This window comes from Lotus japonicus, chromosome 2 (assembly GCF_012489685.1).
Source record: "Lotus japonicus ecotype B-129 chromosome 2, LjGifu_v1.2".
Classification (NCBI taxonomy): domain Eukaryota; kingdom Viridiplantae; phylum Streptophyta; class Magnoliopsida; order Fabales; family Fabaceae; genus Lotus; species Lotus japonicus.
Window position 1 is genome coordinate 53143770 of NC_080042.1, and position 12616 is coordinate 53156385.

Sequence of the window (12616 nt, forward strand, 5' to 3'; positions counted from 1 at the left end):
TTGTGTTTAGTCCTCGCCGGAAGGTGGAGCTCCGGCGAGCTTGATGAGTGGCATATTGAAGTTGACATGGACCGCTGACTCGATTAATGAGCAATTACCTGGAATTAATTTTTTTTATTCAAAAAAACATAAGAGTTTTAATACATTTTAAACCAACAAATTATCTTAATCATAAAATCACACCCCAATTAAATTAAACCCCCAAAATCTAAATCAATTCCCAAATCCCTAAATATCTAAGAACAGAACCCGTTTCATGTTCTTCTCCTTCCTCTGAACATTTTCTCCCCCTTCGATTCTCACCTCCTTCTTCTTCTTCCTTTGATTTTTCGTTTTCTTCTCCTTCCTCTGAACATAACCCAATTCACCTTCTCTGAAGTGTTCTTCTTCATCATCTCCTTGTTCGACTCCTATAAGACTTAGGTATATTAAGGATTTAATTAAATAGTTATTTATCGGCTTAAGGGCGAAAAGCGCTATTAAGCTTAAGTTGATGTGTTGTTTGTATCTTGTGTGTTTATATAAATGATTGAATTACTAATATTATTATTAATTTCTTCCTAAAATAAAGAAGAAAACCAATTAAAAAACAAAAAGAAAAGAAAAGATTAAAGTTGAACAAAGAAAGAAAAAAAGGGGGTCACGTGTTTGGCTAATATATGTATATGTGTGTAACTTTATATAATATCTAGTTAATATTTTGTTCCTTGATCACTTAAACTTACTCAAAGTGATCCTATATTATATCATAGAGTCCCTAATAATTTTTAGGATGATGATTCATCTCTCTAATATTTCTCTATAGCTCTATGAGTTAAATCCTACACTACTAAAATCATCTCATTACATATATATTCACCTTCATCACTAGTATATTATATAACTTCAATTTTTCCCTTGCGAGGCACGGTCACAAGTGTCATTAAGCATGACACTTCAATTCCCATGCTGAATCATTTTCCTATTTAAGCATGACAATGCAATTCAAGTGCTGAATCAATTGCCATTCTCTTGACAATCCTACACGTATGTAACTATCCCAACAGCTCATGCTTTTGTCTTTATCTCGTAGACATCCAGTTCTTGGGATTTCTTCATCATTAAATTTCACTATTTTATTAGATTTGAAAGCCTATAAAAGGCAAGCCATGTAATGAGTTAGGATATCAATTTGTCATCAGTTAAAGGGCTGAGGAGGGAAACTACATGTCCTTGTCCAAAAACAATTAGTTTAGGCCGTGAGCTTGGTTTCATTTTGACCATACAAAAACTGAGAGCTTGTTTTATCGGAACAAAGAATGGAAGGAAAGCGAGTTGGTACAAGGGGCGATGACGTGATTGGTTCAAAGTCGCAACTTAGGAAAGAAAGTGGCTAAGGTGATGGCACTTCTCTTCGGCTATTATATTGTTTGATTTTATGTGCTATATGCTTGTTTTGAAGGTAACTTACTTGCTAGTTAAGGCTTTAGGTGTTGGGAATCCGACATATATTTATTATTGATGATTGTGATTGACTGAGGCTTATGCCAATGCTATTTGCTGAAGCTTCAGCCGATTTGTTGTGGTTCCTGTCAAACTGGATTGTATGTTATTTTATGTCAAATTCTTGATATCTATGCATATGCTTCTCCTGGATTATACTGACTAGAACTGATGCATTTGTTATGCAATTGCGGAGTGTGGGTAACACTGGGTTATGTCATGGTGATGGCAGTTTTTGAGAGTGTTGTTGGGCAAACTGTGACAATAGGTCTGAGCCATTGCCGTGTTGAGAATCAAGGCTTTTCCCGAGGATGTCACTTGGGGTTATTGGGTATCTTTATTTTGATAGGTTTTGAAAATAAGAGAATAAAGAGAGCTGGTATTTTTGTAAATTAATGACATAATGTATTAACTCATGAAAGAACCTTTTACTTAATAAGAGAATAATTTCAAAGGAAACTTAGGTTGTGGAAAAGAGTTTGAAAACGGGAATTGCCGACGGTGCGGGTTTAACAAGGTTGTGAACCTAAGTGTGGACATCGGGAGGATGATCTGCCGTGTCGGGAAGGTCACAGAGTGTGGATGGAACTCCTGATTGTTAAGTGTTGGTTCGGTCATAAAGAGATGAGCCGTTATGACGAGAGGTCACTGAGTGCGAGTAGTATTCTCTTCGCTCTTTGAGTAGATTCTTTGGCCATCGTGAGGGTGAGCCAGTGTAACTTCAAAGGTCACTGAGTGCGAGCAGCAATCTTTTGCTCGTTGAGTAGTTTGTTTGGCCATCGAGAAGGTGAGACAGGGTGACTTGAAAAGTTACTAAGTGCGGCTAGCACATCTTTCTTGTTGAGGTCTTAGGGTCGAGGGATCGACGTTTACCTTAGGATGTTGTAGAGACAATGTACTCTTGCTTGACACGCGTATCCGGTGAGGACAACTCGTTGTTTGGCTAACCATATTGCATTCATGAATACATTTTGTGGGGAGCGTGAGGCTTTCCGAAGGACGATATCAGATCAGACTTCAAAGAAGCGAGATGCTTCAAGGAGCGAGATGCTTAGGAGGAGCGAGATGCTTCAGTGGAGCGTGCTGCTTCAGCGGAGCGAGATGCTTCGAGTGACATTTTCTCCGGATCATATTTTGAGCATGACATTGCATGTCATATCATGCGCTTAACTACTTTGATGATTTGATGTCATATGATTTGGGATATGTCCTTTGGAGCGGTTTATCATGGACAACCCTCATATTTTACGTAAGTCACGTGATCGATAGATCTGCGTGAGTGAGCGTGAAACTTATAAGTATGTGATTATGTGTATATTGTTTGACCTACTATTATTTATATACCTATATTCTGGAAGTTGACCCTCGCACGCCATTGTATGTATTGCTTGTGTTTGGGCGGCCGAGCGAATGTCAGGCGATGGGTGACGACATTATCAAGTACCAAGCTTTGGGGAAGTCGCAGTGGTGCTGCTGATGTGGAGGATCCATGATGATTTTATGAAGTACCATGGCTTTGTATCAGAGTTCGGTGGAGTGCATTGTGAGTCGTTCGTGAGATTGATTACATTTTTTTTATGTCAGAACCCTGTTGCCGAACTTATTAGAGATTGATTGTTCGACCGGCGAGGAGACTCACTCAGAGGAGAAGTAGAGTCTTGTATAAGGCTAGAACCTTCTGGGTAGAAAGCTTACCGTTGTTGGTTGAAGCTTGTAGGATGATCAAATGAGTTTTTGTTCTTTTTTTTATTCAAGGAACAGGCGGATGTCAGGCGTAGAACTATGTACGTGTTTTAGTGGTATTATGGTTTTGGGTTGGTACTTGAGGGTGAGCCGAGTTTTCTTGTATGGTTCGAACCTAACCTAGAGACCTTCTTTTTGTGTTGGCTCAGGAACGGTTGAGCATTAGTTTACCCTTATGTTTTTCAAATTGAAGGAAATATTTGTAATCAAGATTTTATTAATAGAATGGAATTATTCAGTCCATTTACTCCTTCAGTTGTCAAGTTTTTTTAATTCCGCAAAATTCACCCACATTTTTGGGAAAGGTTACTAAATTAACCCTCGTGAAATCGGGGCGTTACAATGTGGTATCAGAGCTTTGGTTTAGATTACCAGAGCTTGTTGGGAAATAGGTCTTCTGTGCTAGGTTGTGTGAACTATGTAATTGATTGATTGGGTGTTGATCGATTGACTGAGTGTTGATTGAATGATTGTCCCGTATGAAGCAAGATTACTTCTAATATGTGAATTGTTTCCTATGGAAACAATGTGTGTTGTTATAGGCGATTGTCTGTGAAAGAGGTATATGGGACATGTTCCCTTGACTGTTGCTTATGTGTTTTTTTTAGCAGTTATACATGGTTTAGGGAACTTGATAAGCTTAGAAGCTTGTTTTTATACGGATGCGTTAGTAAGGAACGAATCCTAGTGGAGTGTCTTATGAGCTCCAAAAGTGAGATGTTGAGGACGTATAACTTTTGATGTGGAATTTTTAAAGATTGAATAAGTTGGATTTAATCTCAGGTTATATGCTTGGTGATAATAAGTTGAGAAGATTTGACTTTGACTTAAAGGTTGTAAGATGAGTTTAAGAGATGAATTGATGTTAAGTACTTGATTTCTATGTGGAGAAATTGTAGTGCTAAGAGATGGGTTTTCGCTTGAGAAGTGTTGAATAGTTAAATGACAGTACAGGTCCAAACTTGATGAAGGCTTAGATTCTAAACTTATGAATTCTTTGTGTAAGACTTACACTATGTCAGGTTTTGGTCGAGAGGCTAAGTGTGAATGAATCCTTGAGATTGATTTTGGAGGAAACGTGTTAAGGTTAGAAAGTGATATTTACTAAGTTGAATTGGAATCTTAGGGTTAAGATTGACCTTGTGAGTAGAGAATCATGTTCGAATAAGAGATTTCGTGGCTGTAGTTGTGACGATAAGAGTTGAATCTTTGAAGATTGAAGATCTAAGGATGAAATGTCAAATGAAATTCCTTGAGGTACAGTATAAGAGTGATTCTGAAGTGCTTTGAGTTGTGCAGAGTGTTAGAACTTGAGATAAGTCAGTGATTCGATTGTGACTAAGTGGAAAGTTAATTTTATAGTTTCAATTGGGATGATATTCTCGAGCTTTCTCTGACTCCGAGTTTCGAGGGCGAAACTCCATTTTAGGGGGGTAGTATTGTAAGACCCAGGTATATTAAGGATTTAATTAAATAGTTACTTATCGGCTTAAGGGCGAAAAGCGCTATTAAGCTTAAGTTGATGTGTTGTTTGTATCTTGTGTGTTTATATAAATAATTGGATTACTAATATTATTATTAATTTCTTCCTAAAATAAAGAAGAAAACCAATTAAAAAGAAAAAGAAAAGAAAAGATAAGGGCTTGTTTGGTTTTTTGGTGCTTAACAACAAAGAGAGGAAAAAAACAAAAACCCACAACCCCTACTGCATAACTGTCACAAACCCCATAGAGTCTGCCATAAGAAGATACTCCATTCCAGGAGGGGGATATTAAAAACGGAAAATAATAAAGAAAATATGTTTGCTTGAGTTTTTGAAAATGTTTTCACATAAAATATTTTCCAAAATGAGCTCAAATATGAAAACGTGAAAATCTCATTTTCACCGTTTCCACCGTTTCTTGTTGAAATTCTGGAAAATGAAAACAGCTTGTACACGGTGGCATTTTTGCAAATACTTGGAAACACATTCTTTTTTCTCGCACAGGTCGCAGGTTCTACTTCAATTGGTGGCACGGATTATATAATATTTATAATTTGGTTCAATAAAAAAAAAAGATTATAATTTGGATTGAGTACATATATTCTTATAAAATAAAACTATACTAGATTTTTCACCCGTGCGTTGCACGGGGAGCATATATCAATTAATTCATACTTTATAAACAAATAAATAAGTATAAATCAGCACAATAATATGACGACGGCTTTTAAAAAGACATAAATTTACACCAATTGACCAAAATATTTAAACGGTTGCCATAAATAGAAGAACATACACCTGTATAGATTAAATCATGCACTAAATGATATAAAAATTGATAATAAACCATCAAATAAGAACAACTCCATTATGAAAAGAATTTGAGGTTCTACACAGTATCGCAATGAATGATATAAAAAATTGATAATAAATCAGCAAAATGATGTCTAGTTGATCCAAGCTATTCTCAAGAAAAACTCCTCTATTTTTTCTTGGACTTGGGCATTGTAAATGAAAAGGAATTAATTACTCCAACTTACAATTAAAAATCAAACACATAAATCCCATTATATATTGTATAATAACATGAAATTCGATTTAAAAAAAGCATTTACTGAAGACGAAGATAGATAGACGTATTCAATCTACTACAACAATTTAACAATTAAGTTTAAACCTGCAACTATAAATATTAAAATAATGATAAACTAATCTGCCATCCCAAAACATACTAAGAGATTTGGGTATTGAACTATTGGGAAATGGAATTTATATCATAATTGAATAGTTGGAAATATGAAAGTTTATTAATTTAAAAATAAAAACCCACTATCATAGCGAGAACCCACGGCTGATAAAATCCCACTATCAAATATTAATTGGAAATAGCATTAGATAAGAAGCCCAATGATTTAAAATTTAATTCATGACTCAACACAACTATTTTAAATTTGAATTAATACAACGTAGGAAAAATAACAAATAAACAACTTTTTGTAAAAACTTTATTTAAGAACAGATTTTGATATATAACTCAACTTTTTGTAAAAACTTTATTTAAGAACAGATTTTGATATATAACTCTTAAAACAAAGATATCTAATGGAATTAATACTCAGATTGATACATAAATCAAATAAAAAATGGGTATTGGAACCATTGCATCAAACAAAATGCTGAACATAATATCAATTGAAACATTCATTACATCCAGGTACCCAACTCATAGAGCAACTTGAAATAAAAAACAAAGAATAATAGAAAACCTAAATCAAGGATCTTAAAAGGGAAACCATGGCTCAAAGCACCAACAAAATACATCAAAAACTAAAACCAATATCAATAACCAAACTATCTTTCACATTTCCCCCCTTGACAATCTTCAATGGCTTCTTGCTTGCTAATTCAGTTGCAATGGCTTCAGAGGAGGAGAATCATGATCCTCAGCCTGAAGGGGTCCTGAGAGTTGCCATTGTCAGGGACAACAACTTTGATATTTCCATCAACTTCAACTTCCTTATCCTGAGTCTGCAAACATAAGGGAAAAAAATTAATAGGTATATAATGTCTTGCAAAAATTAAGTAATTTGAAAACATAAGTAATTATAGGACCTGCTCGTTTTTCTTAGCAGAAATTCCATTCTTTTTTTAAGCTGAGGATCCATTCTTGTCACCAACTGATTTCATTTTATAATTAACTTTAACCTCCTTATTCTTATCTAAAAAAAACCTTTAACAGGACAGGTAAGTTCGGATTTGGAGATGAACATCCCTGCTATTTTAATCTGGTTAAAAGCAAGAGGAAAAACACAAAATCTAATTAGTAAAAAAAGAACATACCTCCTATTCAAAGTATTGCAGATATATTAATTAAGCCATAAGAAGAAAAAGTAACAGATTGAAGAATGAATTACCAATCAACTCCAAATCAAATTTTCCCTCATAGATCGTATAACTGATCAGCCATATGAAATTTACCCGTCTTTGCGAATACCCATTCTCTACATTTCTTCAATGCAACCACTTGCACTTAAGGTGATACATCCAATAGTGCCTGAGACAGAATACGTAAAAATAATCTCAGCCCACACTCATTTAAAACATACAAACAGATAAAAACACATACTTTTTCATGTTCTTGTAGATAATAAATTTAAGAAACCTCAACCAAATGATTATAGAGAAGACATTAAAAGAATGGGTTTTGCATTAAGCCCATGCGGAGATTTAATTGAGGGGATTAACCAACTAACCAATACAAACATGAGGTTTGAGGATGCCAAGGATATTGCTTCCAATTAAAACACTTGCTAGTAGTAGATTTGGAGTCTTTCACCAAATTCAAGCTTTGAGCATCCTACAGCAACAAAAAAAAAAGTTAAACCTTATATATTGAAAAATATCATATATATGCAGGTTGGAAATTAAATTACTCATCTACTGCGACCACCAAACAAATAGCAAAGAAGGATTTGATAGACCACCAACGATAATCAACCTAATGAGATAAACAAATCCAAAGAGAATTCATGGAAAATACTTGAAAAAAGCTCAACATGTGTATTGATCTTCCTATGCATTCTTTGTAGTGAGAATGATGAATGCTTCAAGGGAATATGATCATGAATTTACAAACAACAACTAAAACTTTCAAAGCATGTCACTATCTTCCTCTTCAGAGATATCGTCCTTTGCTTTGAGGAAACAAATATGTTCCACAACTTTTCTACACAAAATTGAAACAGAATTCATATTTATGACAACAGAAAATTGGGGAATTTGAAGCTAATGATAATAATAATGAAGAATACCTTTTCTTCTGAGAACTGAGATTAGAGTTGAATTATCTTCCCTTCATCTGGGTCGTCCAAATCGATAGTGGTTACGCTGTCTTCTTCTCACAAACACGATCTTCTCAGGTTCATCATTAAAGCCCTCGAACAATGAAAAACGCAGGCTACAAAATCCATAGAAGAGACCATAGATTAGAATAGGAATTCAGATAGCAATCCATTACAAACTGGCAAGACTCCCAAGACTAAAAAAGTTTTCATCAAACATTCAGAAAAATATCAGTAAAAATATAGAGATAAAAAAAAGGAATCAACCTAACTCAGAAGATAAAGAAATCCTATGACAGCCATCAACACATGGTCTCGAGAAACTCTGGGTTAGGGCCTTGGGTTCTCGGAGTCTCGGACTACGGGAACAGGAACAAAGATGGAATCAACGGAGCGGCGCTGAGATCGATTTGCTATTTCTATCCCTGCAAGTGAATCGATTTATCAGATTTGTTCTCTCAAGATTCAATTTCATTCGGGACAAAGATGGAGAAGAGAGTCTGGGAGAGATGTTGAGAAAGAAACATAGAAGAAGCTGCTGAGTAATAGGCTTCAGCCATCAATGGTTAGGTGGAGGTTAGTGGGGATGCACAATTTTAATTTTAACGTGATGGAGGCTGCTGAGTAAATGAAGCCGTGCGATTGGGCAACAAAACGGCTCAAGTCTCTGGAAGATTGCAAGGCCTAGGGAAATTTCAAATGATGGAATATGAACAACCAGATAAGAGGAGTAAGCGTGTTATGTTTAATTGCAGGGAATAAAGAGGAGAGAGGGTAAGAGATCAGAATTTGAAATGAGGGTATTGAAATGTGATAAGAGATTTGATTGGATGAGGCATAGGCTTTGTTAAAGAAAAGATTTAAATGAAGGAATTTGCAATTCAAATTCAATTGGTTTAGTAAATCATTAAATGAAGTTTAAAAAAAAAGAGGGTCTTAATTTTGTATTTCAAATTTGAAATTTGAAAGAAAAGTAGGTAGGCATTAGTAATTGAAATTCTAGGTATTGCAGATTATTAATTGGTCTTGGAGAAAGAAATAGGAAGATTGGTATTTTCACACATGCTTTAGAAGTGATAGTGGGTATGAAATCATTTGATTGGCTACGATTGTTGTAAAAAAACTCGTGGAACGTGCGCATAGGAGAAGATGGAAGAACATTAGAGGATGGATGGATTTAATGAGGCTTTGGGTGGGAGAGAGAAAAATAAAAATGAGATAGTGAGAGAGAGAAATGTGGTGAAAGAATGAATAAAAACTAATAAAATAATAGAGAAGGGAATAAAATATTGCTGTTTATTCAGGGTGGGAATAAAATATTTCCAAATATTTGAGGAGCTGACACATCAGCTAATCACTTCTTTGAGTGATTATGTTTTAATATAAGTATTGATTGATTCATTGATTATAATTAAGGTACAGATTTATACCAAGAAAAAAAGGTACAGATAAAATTTGATTGATAAAAAAAATGCCATGAAAGGCTTTATCGAGAATGGGGGAGTAATTTTATGTATTTTAAGAAACAAACAAAATAGTGGGAGAGAGAATGAGTTCTTAATAATGAAGGAAGATAGTGGAAGAGAGAATGGTGAGTGGAGCATGATAAAAAAACAGAAAAAAGAAGGAAATGCCACGTGTACAGTAAAAAGGAGATAAGAGCTTGTAGAAGGCCATGTGGAATACCACTAAGTCTAAGATTGCATGAGAGAGCAGAATGCTTGTGGTTGCGACACATCAGCATTTGGTCCTTTGAACCTTTGCTCTTTTAATAGTATTATTGATATCATCTCGTAAATATCAGAGATGAAAAATGTTAAATATATACTAATAAAAAATGTTAAAAATCATTTCTGAACAATCAATAAAAAAATTGAAATTCATATAAATTATAGTGATGGTATAGATGAAGCTAAATCTATCATTCAACTAATTTGAAAATAAAAGAAAATATCAATATACATTTAATATTATCTATATGAATTTTAAAATCGATGCTTATGTTTAATCATCAATTTTTGTTATGCATGTCTTTTTTCAATATTTATTTTATAACTTCATTGATCAAAATATGAATGTACCATAAATTGGTGGAAAATAATTTTCAAATTATTATATATACAAAGATTTTATAAAAATAATTAGGATACTCAAAATTATAAACTATGACAGACCTTAGTGAGTGTATTTTACTCAAAATTATTTCATTGAAAATAGTTGAATCAAACACATTTTCATTTTTTTCATTTTCAGAAAATGGAAAATATGAAATTAAACCAAACACGTTTTCTAAATGTTAAAAACTTGAAAATGAAAACTATTTTCAGAAAATGAAAACCGGAAATGAAAATAGGAAATGTTTTCTCAAACCAAACAGGCCCTAAAAGTTGAACAAAGAAAGAAAAAAAAGGGGGTTACGAGTTTGGCTAATATATGTATATGTGTGTAACTTTATATAATATCTAGCTAGTTAATATTTTGTTTCTTGATCACTTAAACTTGTTCAAAGTGATCTTATATTATATCAAAGAGTCCCTAATAATTTTTAGGATGATGATTCATCTCTCTAATATTTTTCTATAGCTCTAAGAGTTAAATCCTACACCACCAAAATCATCTCATTACATATATATATTCACCTTCATCACTAGTATATTATATAACTTCAATTTTTGCCTTGCGTGGCACGGTCACAGAGTGTCATTAAGCATGACACTTCAATTCCCATGCTGAATCATTTTCCTATTTAAGCATGACAATGCAATTCAAGTGCTGAATCAATTGCCATTCTCTTGACAATCCTACACGTATGTAACTATCCCAACAGCTCATGCTTTTGTCTTTATCTCGTAGACATCCAGTCCTTGGGATTTCTTCATCATTAAATTTCACTATTTTATTAGATTTGAAAGCCTATAAAAGGCAAGCCATGTAATGAGTTAGGATATCAATTTGCCATCAGTTAAAGGGCTGAGGAGGGAAAATACATGTCCTTATCCAAAAACAATTATTTTTGGCCGTGAGCTTGGTTTCTTCATTTTGACCATACAAAGACTGAGAGCTTGTTTTATCGGAACAAAGAATGAAAGGAAAGCGAGTCGGTACAAGGGGTGATGACGTGATTGGATCAAAGTCGCAACTTAGGAAAGAAAGTGACCAAGGTGAGGGCACGTCGCTTCAGCTATTATATTGTTTGATTTTATGTGCTATATGCTTGTTTTGAAGGTAACTTACTTGCTAGTTAAGGCTTTAGGTGTTGGGAATTCGACATATATTTATTATTGATGATTGTGATTGACTGAGGCTTATGCCATTGCTATTTGCTGAGGCTTCAACCGATTTGTTGTGGTTCCTGTCAAACTGGATTGTATGTTATGTTATGTCAAATTCTTGATACCTATGCATATGCTTCTCCTGGATTATACTGACTAGAACTGATGCATTTGTTATGCAATTGCGGAGTGTGGGTAACACTGGGTTATGTCATGGTGATGACAGTTTTTGAGAGTATTGTTGGGCAAGCTGTGACAATAGGTCTGAACCATTGCCGCGTTGAGAATCAAGGCTTTTCCCGGGGATGTCACTTGGGGTTATTGGGAATCTTTATTTTGATAGGTTTTGAAAATAAGAGAATAAAGAGAGCTGGTATTTTTGTAAATTAATGACATAATGTATTAACTCATGAAAGAACCTTTTACTTAATAAGAGAATAATTTCAAAGGAAACTTAGGTTGTGGAAAAGAGTTTGAAAACGAGAATTACCGACGGTGCGGGTTTAACAAGGTTGTGAACCTAAGTGTGGACATCGGGAGGATGATTTGCTGTGTCGGGAGGTCACAGAGTGCGGATGGAACTCCTGATTGTTAAGTGTTGGTTCGGTCATAAAGAGATGAGCCGTTGTGACGAGAGGTCACTGAGTGCGAGTAGTACTCTCTTCGCTCTTTGAGTAGTTTCTTTGGCCATCGTGAGGGTGTGCCAGTGTAACTTCAAAGGTCACTGAGTGCGAGCAGCAATCTTTTGCTCGTTGAGCAGTTTGTTTGGCCATCGAGAAGGTGAGCCAGGGTGACTTGAAAAGTTACTAAGTGCGGCTAGCACATCTTTCTTGTTGAGGTCTTTGGGTCGAGGGATAGACGTTTACCTTAAGATGTTGTAGAGACAATGTACTCTAGCTTGACAGGTGTATCCGGTGAGGACGACTCGTTGTTTGGCTAACCATACTGCATTCATGCATACATTTTGTGGGGAGCGTGAGGCTTTCCGAAGGACGATATCAGATCGGACTTCAAAGAAGCGAGATGCTTCAAGAAGTGAGATGCTTAAGAGGAGCGAGATGCTTTAGTGGAGCGTGCTGCTTCAGCGGAGCGAGATGCTTCGGGTCATCGTGATGGTGACATTTTATCCGGATCATATTTTGAGCATGACATTGCATGTCATATCATGCACTTAACTACTTTGATGATTTGATGTCATATGATTTGGGATATGTCCTTTTGTGAATTAGTTGATTTGTTATGGATATTGGAGGGGTTTGTCATGGACAACCCTCATATTTTACGTAAGTCACGTG